Below are 15,114 nucleotides of genomic sequence, written 5' to 3'. Positions count from 1 at the left end.
GAAGAAACACAAGCTGGAATCAAAATTGCCAGGAGAAATATCAATAACTTCAGATATGCAGATGATACCACCCTTATGGCAGAAAGCGGAGAAGAACTAAAAAGCCTCTTGATGAAAGTGAAAGAGGAGAGCAAAAAAGTTGGCTTAAAGCTCAACATTCAGAAAACAAAGATCATGGCATCTGGTCCCATCACTTCATGGGAAATAGATGGGGAAACAGTGGAAACAGTGTCAGACTTTATATTTTTGGGCTCCAAAATCACTGCAGATGGTGACTGCAGTCATGAAATTTAAAGGCACTTACTCCTTGGAAGAAAAGTTATGACCAACCTAGATAGCACATTAAAAAGCAGAGACACTATTTTGCCAACAACGATCCGTCTAGTCAAGGCTATGGTTTTTCCAGTGGTCATGTATGGATGTGAGAGTTGGACTGTGAAGAAAGCTAGTGCCAAAGAGTTGATGCTTTTGAACTGTGGTGTTGAAGAAGACTCTTGAGAGTCCCTTGGACTGCAAGGAGATCAGCCCTGGGATTTCTTTGGAAGGAATGATGCTAAAGCTGAAGTTCCGATACTTTGGCCACCTCATGCGAAGAGTTGACTCATTGGAAAAGACTCTGATACTGGGAGGGATTGGGGGCAGGAGGAGAAGGGGACGACAGAGGATGAGATGGCTGGATGGCATCACTGACTTGATGGACGTGAGTCTGAGTGAACTCCGGGAGTTGGTGATGGACAGGGAGGCCTGGCGTGCTGCGATTCATGGGGTCACAAAGAGTTGGACTTGACTGAGTGACTGAACTAAATGATTGAACTGAACTGAAGAAAGTAAAAGAGCCAAACTGGGGATATTTCCAAATCTCAAACAACAAATATGAAGATGGCAGCAGAGATGTACCGCAGGTGTGACATTCCTAGAAAAATTTGGTCACAGATGAGCGTGCTTGGCAAAGGTACCCTCCTCTAGGTCAGCTCCGCCCTTCCTGATCCTGTGCTCCTTAATGCGAACAGTTCCTCTAAACTGACAAATCATTCATGTGATTATTAAACCCAGAAATTACATGGCGCTCTCGACTAAAGGGATGGAGCCTATAGCTTCATTGATTCTAATTTAGTCAGACATGTGCTAACTGGTCAACTCTTCAAGTCACATACATTATAGCTATGATAAATGATACCACTGGCTTCTTGAATCTATTACCTGTTTAGGCAACAAACAGAAAATATATTCCCCTCAACTGGAAGAGACCCTGATGCTGGGAAGGATTGAAGGCAACAGGAGAAGAGGGCAACAGAGGAGGAGATAGTTGGATGCTATCACCAACTCAAGGGACATGAGTTTGAGCAAACTCCAAGAGATAGTGAAGGACAGGGAAGCCTGGTGTCCTGCATTCCATGGGGTTGCAAAGAGTTGGACACGACTTAGCAACTGAACAACAACAACAACAACAATAAAAGAAAGGGAGAGAGGAGGGGTGTATGGAAGAGGGTGGAAGAGAGGAAAAAAATATTTCTTTCTACTGAGGCCAAAATACAATATTGTTTACTGCTTATTGTTGTAATATAAGTAATAGTTTTGCAATGTTGGCAAAATAATGTCTGCAGAACTGAATGGATCTTTGTGTTTTTCTTCATTTGAAAAACTAAGATGTTAACTCTTCTTAGCCCTTCTCATTCTCAGAAGTTTCCACATTCAGTGCTGAGAATGTTTGATGCAAACTTTTTGATTTTGCTAACATATACTCTTGGAAATGAAACATAGGACAAGCTCTTGGATGCAATAGTTAGAACTTCTTTTTCTTTGTAATGAACTCTCTGAGGTGAAGTTAGTGCTCAGCTTATTATAGAGGATTTTGTTTTTCTTCTGTGGATTCCCAGCACTAGGTTGTCTCTTGGAAACAGCAATATTTTGAGCAAATTGCACAGCTGGTCCTTAACTGTATTTAGTCATTAAGAGTCTTACAATTTGTGTTACTTTTAATTCCTGGCAAATTAAATTAATATCTTAACCACAAAACATCTCTATTCCTCACACAGTTTCATCTGGGAGGCTGTTTTTGAGGTGGCTTGGTTTAATTGGAAGAATAGTTGGGTTAGTGTCAAAACTCTTGGCTCTGCCACTAAACAGCTGTATGACTTTGGGCAGATAACTTCACACTCTTGAGTCTGTTTCCCGGTCTGTGAAATGAAGGGGTTGACCAGATGACTTCTAGATGACATCCATGTTTTGGTGATAGCCTTGAACTTGAAGTGGATATTACTGACTTTCTAGAGATCATTATCCATGAAGATAGTACTTTTTAAAACATTTTGTAACATTTTAAAAAAATGTATGTTTTATATAGATATGCATGTGCTAAGCCACTCAGCCATGTCCAGCTCTTTACTACCCCATGGACTGTAGCCTGCAGGCTCCTCTATCCATGGGACTCTCCAGGCAAGAATACCGGAATGGATAGATATGCATACATGTATACATATAATAAGAAAGTGAAAGAATGAACTTCATTAAATATTAGTGCTATTCATTCACTATGAATAAAGGCTGTACTTTAAGAATGATTTTTAAAATGTACATTTTAGGGAGTTCCCTGGAAGTCCAGAGGTTAGGACTTGTCACTGACATGGGCCTGGGTTCACTCCCTGGTTGGGGAAGTAAGAGCCCACAAAGCTTGTTGCCAAAACCAAAAAATGTACATTTTATATACATGTGAATACTTACATACATGAGAGAGAGTCAGAGACAGAGAGTTAATTAATTAATTTCAGTTTCAGCTACTGTTCGGCTTAAAAGAGGACTCTCCAGGAGGCTAGGAGGGATGGATGATTTGAAAGGACCCCGAACTTCAAGTTCTGGCTCCAGTGTGCCCACCTGTGTAACTGAAAAATTTTAAAGCTTACAATGAGCTAATATGTTGGTCTCCTCACTTGAAAACTGTGGTGGACCTGCCTGATCTACTGCTTAATATTTGAAACGAAAAGCAAATAAGATGGTACCCAAAAGCATTATGTAAATTATAAAGCACCAGAAAAATGTCCTGAATTATTATTATTATTTGCCCAACTGTATCTTTTCCAAATAGTTGCTGAGTATCCTTAGGCAAATGAACCTAAATTTGTTCTCTAAAAAAAACCCCTAACAATAAGAGATTGGAGTTGATGAATCAAACTGAGACTAATTTTCTTAGAAAGGAATTCCTTCACTTGAGGCCCATGACTGTTAAAAGCAGATTGACTGTTGGAATTGACATCACAACTCACTGGGCTTTTGGAAATGACTGACTGAAGTGATTACAGCTACAGGAGGTCCTCATTATCCACGGATAACTGGTCCTAGAAATGCCTCTTTAAATGCAGGCACTTCACACTGTGTGTTAACTGGTCTCCATAGCTGGTTTTCAGTAAACTGTGTTTTCCAATATTCGTACACTTGTGCAGCCTGTTTCTAGGCTCAACCTGAGCTGGTCTGAGATTGGCTTTAACCAACAGAATGCGGCGGTAATGATGCTATGTCAGTTGGGGACTCACATTTTTGGAAATAGCTTGTTTTTGTGATTTGGGAAATCTTGAGCTACAATGTAAGAAGTCTGACTACCCTCTCATGTGGAGAAGGAGAGACCCTAAGACTACCTGTGTAGTGCAAGAGGCTTATCCCCACCCCATCATCCCACTGAGCTCAGCCTTGTGGCTGTCTCTTGAAGGTATCACATGAATGAGTTGTCTTGAACCTTCTAACCCAACTAAGATCCCACCTGACTGCTGGCCCAGCAACAGCCAACCCAGCACAGTCTGGCTAACCCACACAGTTATGATTATGGGAGATAATCAAGTAGCTGTTATTTAAAACCTGTGTTTTGGGGGAATGGTTTGTTACACAGCAGTGGGTAATCAAAATACACAGAAACCAACATTGAATAATAGGTCATATTTAAAGGACTTGATTAAAATTTCAAATTAGAAACATAAAATATAAAAACAAGTCAATATAGATAGGTCCTAATTCTTAGGATGGAAAAATTAATCGAATGTTGGATTTGGGGAAAGAAGGCATGTAATTTTTTTGATGAAATTCAGTTCAGTTCAGTCGCTCAGACATGTCCGACTCTCCGCGACCCCATAGACTGCAGCATGCCAGGCTTCCCTGTCCATCACCAACTCCTGGAGAAACTCAAACTCATTTTGCTTGAGTCAGTGATGCCATCCAACCATCTCATCCTCTGTCGTCCCCTTCTCCTCCCACCTTCAATCTTTCCCAGCATCAGGGTTTTTTCAAATCAATCAGTTCTTTGCAACAGGTGGCCAAAGTATTGCAGTTTCAGCTTCAGCATCAGTTCTTCCAATGAATATTTAGGATTGACTTCCTTTAGGATGGACTGGTTGGACCTCCTTGCAGTCCAAGGGACTCTCAAGAGTCTTCTCCAACACCACAGTTCAAAAGCATCAACTCTTTGGTGCTCAGCTTTCTTTATAGTCAACAAATCTCACATCCATACATGACCACTGGAAAAACCATAGCTTTGACTAGACAGACCTTCGTTGGCAAAGTAATGTCTTTGCTCTTTAATATGCTGTCTAGGTTGGTCATAACTTTCCTTCCAAGGAGGAAGCATCTTTTAATTTCTGGTGACAGGTACAGTCACCATCTGAAGTGATTTTGGAGCCCCCCAAAATAAAGTCTGTCACGGTTTCCATTGTTTCCCCACCTATTTGCCATGAAGTGATGGGACCAGGTGCTGTGATCTTCGTTTTCTGAATGTTGAGCTTTAAGTCAACTTTTTCACTCTCCTCTTTCACTTTCTTCAAGAGGCTTTTTAGTTCTTCTCCGCTTTCTGCCATAAGGGTGGTATCATCTGCATATCTGAGGTTACTGAGGTTCCTCCCAGAAATCTTGATTCCAGCCTGTGCTTCATCCAGCCCAGCTTTTCTCATGATGTACTCTGTGTAGAGGTTAAATAAGCAGGGTGACAATATATAGGCTTGACGTACTCCTTTCCCGATTTGGAACCAGTCTGTTGTTCCATGTCCAGTTCTGACTGTTGCTTCTTGACCTGCATACAGATTTCTCAAGAGGCAGGTCAGGTGGTCTGGTATTCCCATCTCTTTCAGAATTTTCCACAGTTTGTTGTGGTCCACAGAGTCAAAGGCTTTGACATAGTCAATAAAGCAGAAGTAGATGTTTTTCTGGAACTCTCTTGCTTTTTCAGTGATCCAAGGGTGTTGGCAATTTGATCTCTGGTTCCTCTGCCTTTTCTAAATCCAGCTTGAACATCTGGAAGTTCATGGTTCATGTACAGTTGAAGCCTGGCTTGGAGAATTTTGAGCATTACTTTCCTAGCTTGAGATAAGTGCAATTGTGTGGTAGTTTGAACATTTTTTGGCATTGCGTTTCTTTGGGATTGGAATGAAAACTGACATTTTCCAGTCTTGTGGCTACTGCTGAGTTTTCCAAATTTGCTGGCATTATTGAGTGCAGCACTTTCACAGCATCATCTTTTAGGATTTGAAATAGCTCAACTGGCATTCAATCACTTCCACTAGTTTTGGTCATAGTGATGCTTCCTAAGGCCCACCTGACTTTGCATTCTAGGATGTCTGGCTCTAGGTGAGTGATCACACCATCGTGGTTTTCTGAGGCATGAAGATCTTTTTCATATAATTCTGTTAATTCTTGCCACCTCTTCTTAATATCTTCTATTTCTGTTATACCATTCTGTTACACCATTCTCCATACCATTTCTGTCCTTTATTTTGCCTATCTTTGCATGAAATGTTCCTGTGTTATATCTCTAATTTTCTTGAAGAGATCTCTAGATTTTCCCATTCTGTTGTTTTTGGAAGGCTTTCTTTTCTTTCCTTGCCATTCTTTGGAATTTTACATTCAAATGGGTATATCTTTCCTATTCTCCTTTGCCTTTTGCTTCTCTTCTTTTCACAGCTATCTGTAAGGCCTCCTCAGACAAGCATTTTGCCTTTTTGCATTTCTTTTTCTTGGGGATGGTCTTGATCACTGCCTCCTGTTCAGTGTCATGAACCTCTGTCCATAGTCCTTTAGGCACTCTATCAGATCTAATCCCTTGAATCTATTTGTCACTTCCACTGTATAATCTTAAGGGGATATGATGATATTCTTTACTTTTGCACCCCAGTGATGAAAAAGGTTATTTTTGAAAAAAATATTTCTGAAGATGTTTCATTTTCTTTTTTTACCACAGTCCTCCATTAACCAGTTTTATGCTTCATATTCTCTTTTGAAGCAGTGATCCGTATACTGTTAAAGGTCTAATTCTGTCACATCCTCATTTGTGTGGGTTTGTATATATCATAGGATTTGTGTGGGTATATATCGTAGGATTTCTCCAGTATCACTTTCCTCAACTTCATGATACAACGGCATCTCTCTTTTTTTAACTTTCAATTTCAGTTTGCAATCTATTTGCATCTTATCCCTTGATATTTTTGACTATTTATGCCAAGCCACAGAGATGAAGAAAAAGATACTCAGATGCAAGGCAGGAACAGAAACTGGGATGAAGGAAACTAAATGGGAACTAGTTTTTGCATGGTCAGTTCATTAGTGTATAGATTTGGTTTATCTAAACCTGATAATGTTGGAGGGGGAGGGGTACTCATAGTGAATATATCACTGTATGAAATTCAAAAGTAGATCCCAGCAAATGTCACATTGCACTGAATTGACCTATGAAGGTATGTGTCTCTATTTGACTATGTGCTTTGTGTGTGTGTTTGTGTGTGTGTGTGTATGTGTGTAGTAGTAGTAGTAGCTGAAGTAGTAGTAGCACTAGTAGTAGGGGAAAGGAGGAAATCTCTTTTCCTTAATAGTGTCAGTTCAGTTCAGTTGCTCAGTGGTGTCCGACTCTTTGCAACCCCATGGACTGCAGCACGCCAGGCCTTACTGTCCATCACCAACTCCCGGAGTTTATTCAAATTCATGTCCATTGAGTCGGTGATGCCATCCAACCGTCTCATCTCTGTCATCCCCTTCTCCTGCCACCTTCAGGGTCTTTTCCAGTGAGTCAGCTCTTCGCATTAGGAGGCCAAAGTATTGGAGTTTCAGCTTCAACATCAGTCCTTCCAATGAACACCTGGCACTGATCTCCTTTAGGATGCACTGGTTAGATCTCCTTGCAGTCCAAGGGACTCTCAAGAGTCTTCTCCAACACCACAGTTCAAAAGCATCAATTCTTCAGCACTCAGCTTTCTTTATAGTCCAACTCTCACATCCATACATGACTACTGGAAAAACCATAGCCTTGACTAGATAGACCTTTGTTGGCAAAGTAATGTCTCTGCTTTTTAATATGCTATCTAGGTTGGTCATAACTTTCCTTCCAAGGAGCATGCATCTTTTAATTTCATGGCTGCAGTTACCATCTGCAGTGATTTTGGAGCCCCCAAAATACAGTCTGACACTGTTTCTACTGTTTCCCCATCTATTTGCCATGAAGTGAAGGGACCAGATGCCATGATCTTAGTTTTCTGACTGTTGAGCTTTAAGTGAACTTTTTCACTCTCCTCTTTCACTTTCGTCAAGAGGCTCTTTAGTTCTGCTTCACTTTCTGCCATAAGGGTGGTGTCATCTGCATATCTGAGGTTATTGATATTTCTCCTGGCAATCTTGATTCCAGCTTGTGCTTCATCATAGTGTAAACTTTCCTAAAAATCTGTTTCTGTCTTCCTTTTTTTGGAGTATAATTGCCTGGCAGTGTGGTGTTAGTTTCTGTTGTACAACAAACTGAATCAGATGTATGTATACATATATCCCCTCCCTGTTAGCCTCTCTCCCGCCCCTCTAGGTCATCACAGAGCATGGAGCTGAGCTCCCTGTGCTACATAAATGAGTCAGAAAAACAAATATCACATAGTAACACACACACACACACACACACATATGGAATCTAGACAAATGGTACATGTGAACCTATCTGTAGGGCAGGAATAGAGACGCAGACATAGAGATTGGACTTGTGGACACAGAGGGGGAAGAAGAGGGTGCGATGAACTGAGAGAGTACAGCTGACATACATACACACTACCGTGTGTGAAATAGATGGTTAGTGGGAAGCTGATGTATAGCACAGGGAATCTCTCTTTTATCCCCTAGGCTTATATAGTATCTAGGATGTAATTTGCACCTGTGAAAGTAGACTGAACTGAATAGAGAAAGTCATTTGTTTGTGCATTAAAGAATGAGTGAAAGAGGAAAAAGTTTCATGAATAAAGGAAAATTTACTGTAACTCTATGATTCCAATAAGATTCCCCCCTCCTCCACTTTTTTCATTTTAGTTTGCAAGAGGAAAGGGCACATAATATGTAGAACTATACCCCAAATCCCAATGGATTATCCCACAAATAATTACTTTTCTTTTATATACAAACAAATGTGACAGTCTAGTTTCAATTACGCCTTCTTAGTGAGAAATGAAGAGAGCAGTGGCTACATACATAAAATTTTCAAGCCTGCAAACTAAACCTCAAGCATGATATATTTTTTAAAAATAATTTCCAGCAAATACAGCATAATAGAAAACTGTCCAAATTTCAAATAGCTGTCAAATATCAAATAGCTAAGATATTTATTTGACATTACTGCTGCCAGATAATCCCCAAAATGTGGTGGCAGAGAGGGGAGCTTGATTTCAATGTTTTGCAAACAGTGCTTAATAATAAAAGTATTTAGGGACTTTTCTGGTGGTTCAGTGGTTAAGAATCCACCTTGCAATGCATGGGACGCAGGTTCGATCCCTAGTCAGTGACCTAAGGTCTCACATGCCACGGGTCAACCAAGTCCGCATGCCCCAACTAGAGAGTCCTCACACTGCAGTGAAAGATCTCACATGATACAACTAAGACCTGGTGCAACAAATAACTAAATAAAAATATTTTTAAAAAAAGTATTTAAAATATATACCATATTTAAGGAACATAACTTCCATCTGCAACACAGGAAACACAGATAACCGTTTGAAAATTTTCATAGAAATCTAGCATCACATTAAAGAAGAAAAAGCTTTCCACTGTAAGTGACAACTGGGTCCTAAAAGTTAGCAGAAGTGGCCACATTTTGGGGGACCCAGCAGAAAGCATCAGTTGGGAGATGGTTAAAATAAAGATGGTTAAAACAAACCAAATGGTTTGTGAAAAATAAGTAATATAGTGAACATGGTGACACATGGGCCTCCTTTCTGTAACCCTGGCAGAGTGCAAATGTGTCCAACTTTTCTGAAAAGCAGTTTAGCAGTATGCAGCTACGTTCATTAAATGTTACAGTGTTCCTGGAGATCTGTCTTCAGGAAATATTTTGATACCTGTACAAAATATTACTCCCAAAGGTTTCTTTATGGCATTATTTTAAAGAGTGGCCAAAATATCTAATAATATAGGAATATCTCCCTATAATCTAGCAATATTTAATGATAGAATAATATGCTCTTTTGACATGTGAAAAAATTGCAAAACTGTAAATTTTTGCATATAGCTACATATATGTAGAGTTTAACTAGAAATACTAAAGTGTATTGTGTATCTTTGGGCAATAGATAGTGAAGATAAATTTTTTCTTTGTTGCAATTTAATGTGTTTTCCAAGCTATGAAAATAAAAAGCTTATCTGTTTTGTTAAGTTCATCTTACCCCCCCCCCCGCTTTTTTTAGATTTCACATGTAAGCAATATCATATGATACTTGTTCTTCTCTGACTTACTTCACTCAGTATGACAATCTCTAGGTCTGTCCATGTCGCTGCAGATGGAAAACAGATTTGATCATGTCTCTTGCTCCTTTAAAACCCCCCTAAAAGTTTCCCATTGCCCTTAGGATAAAACCCAAAATACTTGGCATGACCTATAAAACATGGTATGATCTAGTTCCTGTCTACCTCTCCAGGCATTTCACTCTACTCCACCCATTCACTCTAACCATTCTCCCCATGGCCTTTCAGTTACTCAAAAAGGCCAAACCCTTCAACTCAAGATCTTCCTACAGATTCTAAGATTTGTGTAGTTTTCTCCCTCACTGATTTTGTGACATAATTCTCAACCCAATGTCATTTTCTTAGATGCCTTCTCTATTTTCAAGTTCGTGTGGTCCTGAGGGCACCTGAGAATGGTCCTAAGTGTATTCCCCTCACCCCTTCCTTGCCACAGTGCACTTCAGGTACTTTCTCCCATCATCCACACCTCTCCAGAAACCTCCGCAAGTTAACCCTTTCACACCCGGTTTCTCCATTCTTTAAAAAAGCCGGTTATCAGATTCCTTTAATATTTATTGTGTATCCCGTAAGTGCAAGACCTGGTGCTTGGCAGGGAAAGCCTATGAGAAATACTCAACATGCTTGCACCTATCTCAAAGTCTTTGTGTGTCTGCCTCTTTTTTTTCTGAGATAACAAACCCAGCCTACTCCCCCTCCACTTCCTCAATCCGTTTCCTCTCCTGACTAGCTTGTACAAGGCCTTCAGGGGGCAGTTTTTGCATCATTTCTAACTGGAAGCTTTTCCTGATGTTCCTCCTTTTTGCTCAAGCAGTCTGGGTAAGACACCCACTTCAGGTGCTCTCATGTCTGAGGTTACCCTTGAAACTCACTTCTTGTCTCAATGTCTCTCCATCGGACTTTGAGCTTCTTGAGGACACAGTCCCTGTCTTATCTCTCAGTTTTCATCCCCTGGCAGTGTCTGGCACATAGAGGTACTTAATTAATAACTATATGCTTGCTGGTTTTAATCCAGCCATTTTCCATGAAGGATTTGGGGTAACTTACACAAAAGACACATAACATAAAGAAAAAGCCAAAGTGAGGAAATAATAAGCAGAAGTAGAATTAGGACCAGAAGAGAACAACACGTTTGTGGTTGTTAGAAAATGGCTAAAAATTTTCTCCCTGGAATATTTATAAATATATACGTGATATAGGTAATCCCGAGATCATAGCATGCCCCTTTTATAACATATCACATTATTTTCCTAAATTAAAACCACTGAAATTTATTTAAAAGTATGGGAAATGTTTTCCCCAAAGTTTGGGAGCTATGACTTTTGATGCCTTGTTTGTTTTTCTCACTTTCCTATATCTTTGCCTTCTCAGAACACAGCAAATATGCCATTGCAGCTTAATCCTTCTGTACCCCATGCAGCACTACATAGGAATACATGTACTTAAATAAATTTTTTTCCCTTATGAAATAAAACTTGAACATACAAAAAAAAAATCAAGTGGCTTTATCTTCAAGGATGTTCCTGCCTGAATTTGTAGACACCAAATATAAATCAGGCAACTAAAAATACTTAGTAAAATTGCTACAAGTGATTCACAGTAGTAACCACTCCTTTATAAGGAGTAAAATGGTAACATCTCTTACAACTAAATTTTTTTTTAATACATAGGCCAACCACACTAATTTCTCTTTAGGACAGCTGAACTTCAACATAATTTTCCTGGAATTCCAGAAAGTCTTTCTGTTGCACAAATACCTATCTATCTAAAAGGTATGGCCCACAAAATCATCTCAGGCCAGGTAGACCACACAGTAGGCTGTCTTAGTTTCTGTGTCTTAGACACAGAAGAGTCTTGAGTTTCACTATCCTGCTTGGCTAGTTCAGACTTAAAGACTCAGTACCAGCTATGTGCTTTTAGATTGTCAAGCTTAGCCTGTTTGGTGTAAAAAAATAGTCTTGCAGAAAAAGGTCAAGGAGAGCCAGAGGACTCTTCAACTGAATATAGCCCTTGTCTTATTCTAGAGACTTCCAAAACACTATCTGTTGTCTACCTGGATACCTGTATGAGACATGCCACCCACGCTTGAGGAAGAGGTGCTGACGTGCTCAGTCATGGCTGCCTCTTTGCAACCCCATGGACCGTAGCCCATCAGGTTCCTCTGTCCATGGAATTTTCCAGGCAAGAATACTGGAATGTGTTGTACACATAACTACCTTGGCTTTGATAACCACTTTAATTCCATTCCCACACATGGAGAAGTAGGTACCACCTCTGAGCAGTATTAGTTATAGGCAAGAAGCAGATGCCCCAAAAGTGTCTATACAGGGACTTCTCTGATAGCCCAGTGGTTAGGAATCCATGCTTCCAATGCAAAGGGCATGGGTTCGATCCCTGATCAGGAAACTAAGATCCCATATGACCCATAGTGTAGCCAAAATATATTTTTTTAAGTGTCTGTTCAACCAATGAACAGTTTGAGCTCTACCCACTCTTCAGTTCCACACTGATGGACCATCATTTCAGCCAAAAACAATCTGATGCTCTCATCAGCACTGTGGCCTCTTTATCAGCTTGTGATCAGCTATTGTTTATGTCTTGAAATAGTAAGAGAAGCAACTTTGATTTGTAGGTTTGAGGGGATAATTTGAGCCTTCAGTTCTCAGAGCATTGAAAGGTGGCATAAAAGAGCCTGCTTTCCAGGGATCCACAAGTTTCACCTGCATACATTTCAATTTAATGTCTGCTGAAGATGTTTGCTGAGGATCTACCATGTCCAAAGGAGGAGGATACTATGGCACACAAAGATGAAAATGGAACACTTGTGCCTTAGGAAGCTGAAGCATTCCAACATAAGTGTGTGATACAGGGTGAGCTTCCAATGCAAGATTGCTATTTTCTGTGTATTAGTGGCACAGCTATGGTATAAAGCAGAGTGCAGTAAATGTTAGAAAAGAGGTACAGAGCAAGTGCCCTGGAGAGTACTGTCTGGACAATGTTCACCAGTGCTAGAGGGACTGGGAGGGTCACCAGTGCTAGAGGGACTGGGAGGGCTTCCTGGAGGAGGTGGCATTTAGGCAAGCCTGCAGAACATTAAGATTTTAGCAAAAAGGCATTCGGGTAGCATGAACAATGAAAGGCATGTTTAGGGGTTTGTAAGCAATCTTTAGAGGCTCATGCAAGGATTGACTAGCAGGTCTGTAGCAAAAAACATTACAGCATGGGCTAGCCCTAGAGAATGAAACTTGTATTAGGACGGTAATTAAATGGGCAGCGCAAGGATAGGCTGAATGCTGGAGACTGAAGGCTAGGATGAGTTAGGAAACAAAAGTGAATTTTCATTCTTCTTCAGAGACTTTAAGAGCAGGAGTACATTTCAGAGGAAAGGATTTCTGGATAAACATGGGCTTTTTTTCTCCTCTAACTTGCAAAAGTGTTACAATGCTAGCTGTGTAAAATACCTTTCCCAATCATAGTTTGAAAACACGATTGGAAAGTCTTAAACACTGACTGAACACAAGTGACTTGAATACTCACTGACCTCTCAAACTTATTGATGGGAAAAATGAAATCAAAATACTTTGAACAATTAGAACATTCCCTGTAACTGAACTCTGACCTCTCAAATGACGATGACCACTACAAATATCACGTGGTATGAATGTGTTTCCCTAAAACTGTGACTGTCGTGCAATCCCAACTTTCTATATTGCTGGTCTCATTACCTTCAAGAGATTATGAAATATCAAAAGTATGATCTACAATGATAATGTCATATATTTCTCTGAAAAGCTCAGGACTCTCTCTGAACTTTGATTAAATCTCCTAATGTCCTTGTGACATTAACAAGGGATGACCAGAAGGTGAGCCACCGAGAAGACAAGAAGACTGGACCATTGGACATACTTTTAGCTGAAATCCACTTTTATTATTATTCCCATTTCACCAAGGAGGAAATGGGGTTTATTCAGATAAGAATGATGGGCTATCTTCCATTTTCACTGAAGGCAGAATGTACTGCTCTAGTCCCTGGAAGCATCCCCTAGGAGGCCTTTAAAAATAGTATAAGAGAAATCTCTCAGGTTTCTCCTTTGCAATTCAACTGGCACTTTTTTTTTCTTTTTTTACTTATTTATTTTTAAATTGTAGTATAGTTTATTTACAATGTTGTGTTAGTTTCTGCTGTATAGCAGAGTCAGTTATCAATATACATACAGCTACTGTTAGATTTGATTCCCACATAGTCAACCTGCACTTATTAATGAACACTTAAAATGGTCACCAAAAAAATAGACATCTCCCTTTTCTTGCAAAAGAACACAGGACAAGAATCCAAATGTATCATGATATCCAATCTCTTAGCTTTGATTGGTGGGCTTGTCAGAAGCTTGGCTGCCTTCCCTATATCCTCATCCTTCCCTTAGCAACACAGAGATTGGGTACCAGTCTTAAGGAGGTTGGTTATGTTAAAGACACAGTTGCAAATAGCAAAAGCTAGGAAAAATGAAGACTAGGAAACTGAGTAAGTCTTGACTCTTGGTTCTACTCTTAGGATAGTGGTATGGATTCTAAAGTTAGACTCTAAATAATAGACATGCAGTTATCATATATTATCTAGTTTATAAACTAAATCCACTTCTTATGAAGGAAATTAAAGGGCCAAAACCACTTCACCAGACTATATCAACACTGTTTCGATCTTACCACCTCCTAACAAACTACTGGTTTTTCCAGTAGTCATGTATGAATGTGAAAGTTGGGCTATAAAGAAAGCTGAGTGCCGAAGAATTGATGCTTTTGAACTGTGGTGTTGGAGAAGACTTTTGAAAAGTCCCTTGGACTGCAAGGAGATCCTGTCCATCCTAAAGGAGATCAGTCCTGGGTGTTCATTGGAAGGAGTGATGTTGAAGCTGAAACTCCAATACTTTGGCTACCTGATGTGAAGAACTGATTGATTTGAAAAGACCCTGATGCTGGGAAAGATTGAAGGCAGGAGAAGGGGACAACAGAGGGTGAGATGGCTGGATGGCATCACCGACCTAATGGACATGGGTTTGGGTAAACTCCAGGATTTGTTGATGGACAGGGAAGCCTGGCATGCTGCAGTCCATGGGGTCGCAAAGAGTAGGACACGACTGAGAGACTGACCTGAACATCCTACAAACCCAAGGAAACAAAGACAGTTTGGGAGAGGGAATCAGAAAAAAAGATAGATGCTGCCTGTGGTTTTAGGTAATAATTTCTTATCACTGAAGTCTAAAAAACAAATGGAGATACAAATAATGAAATCTTACAGCAATGATCAGATGTAAGATGCTATAATGATCCAGACTATGCTTACAGTTATTTAGATTATCATAAAAATGGAAAGAAAAAAATAAAAAATTT

The 15,114-nt window shown here is 39.9% G+C and overlaps 1 protein-coding gene across 2 annotated transcripts in view; it reads right to left on the bottom strand.

Moving 5' to 3' along the window:
* PTER (phosphotriesterase related) overlaps positions 1-15,114 on the bottom strand; it is an 86,792-nt gene that overhangs the window by 53,967 nt on the left and 17,711 nt on the right. The gene's annotated exons all lie outside the window — the stretch shown is intronic.

The sequence above is a fragment of the Ovis aries genome, chromosome 13 (genome assembly GCF_016772045.2).
Source record: "Ovis aries strain OAR_USU_Benz2616 breed Rambouillet chromosome 13, ARS-UI_Ramb_v3.0, whole genome shotgun sequence".
NCBI lineage: Eukaryota > Metazoa > Chordata > Mammalia > Artiodactyla > Bovidae > Ovis > Ovis aries.
Note: the sequence above shows the minus strand (reverse complement) of the source record. Positions and strands in the feature narration are given on the sequence as shown.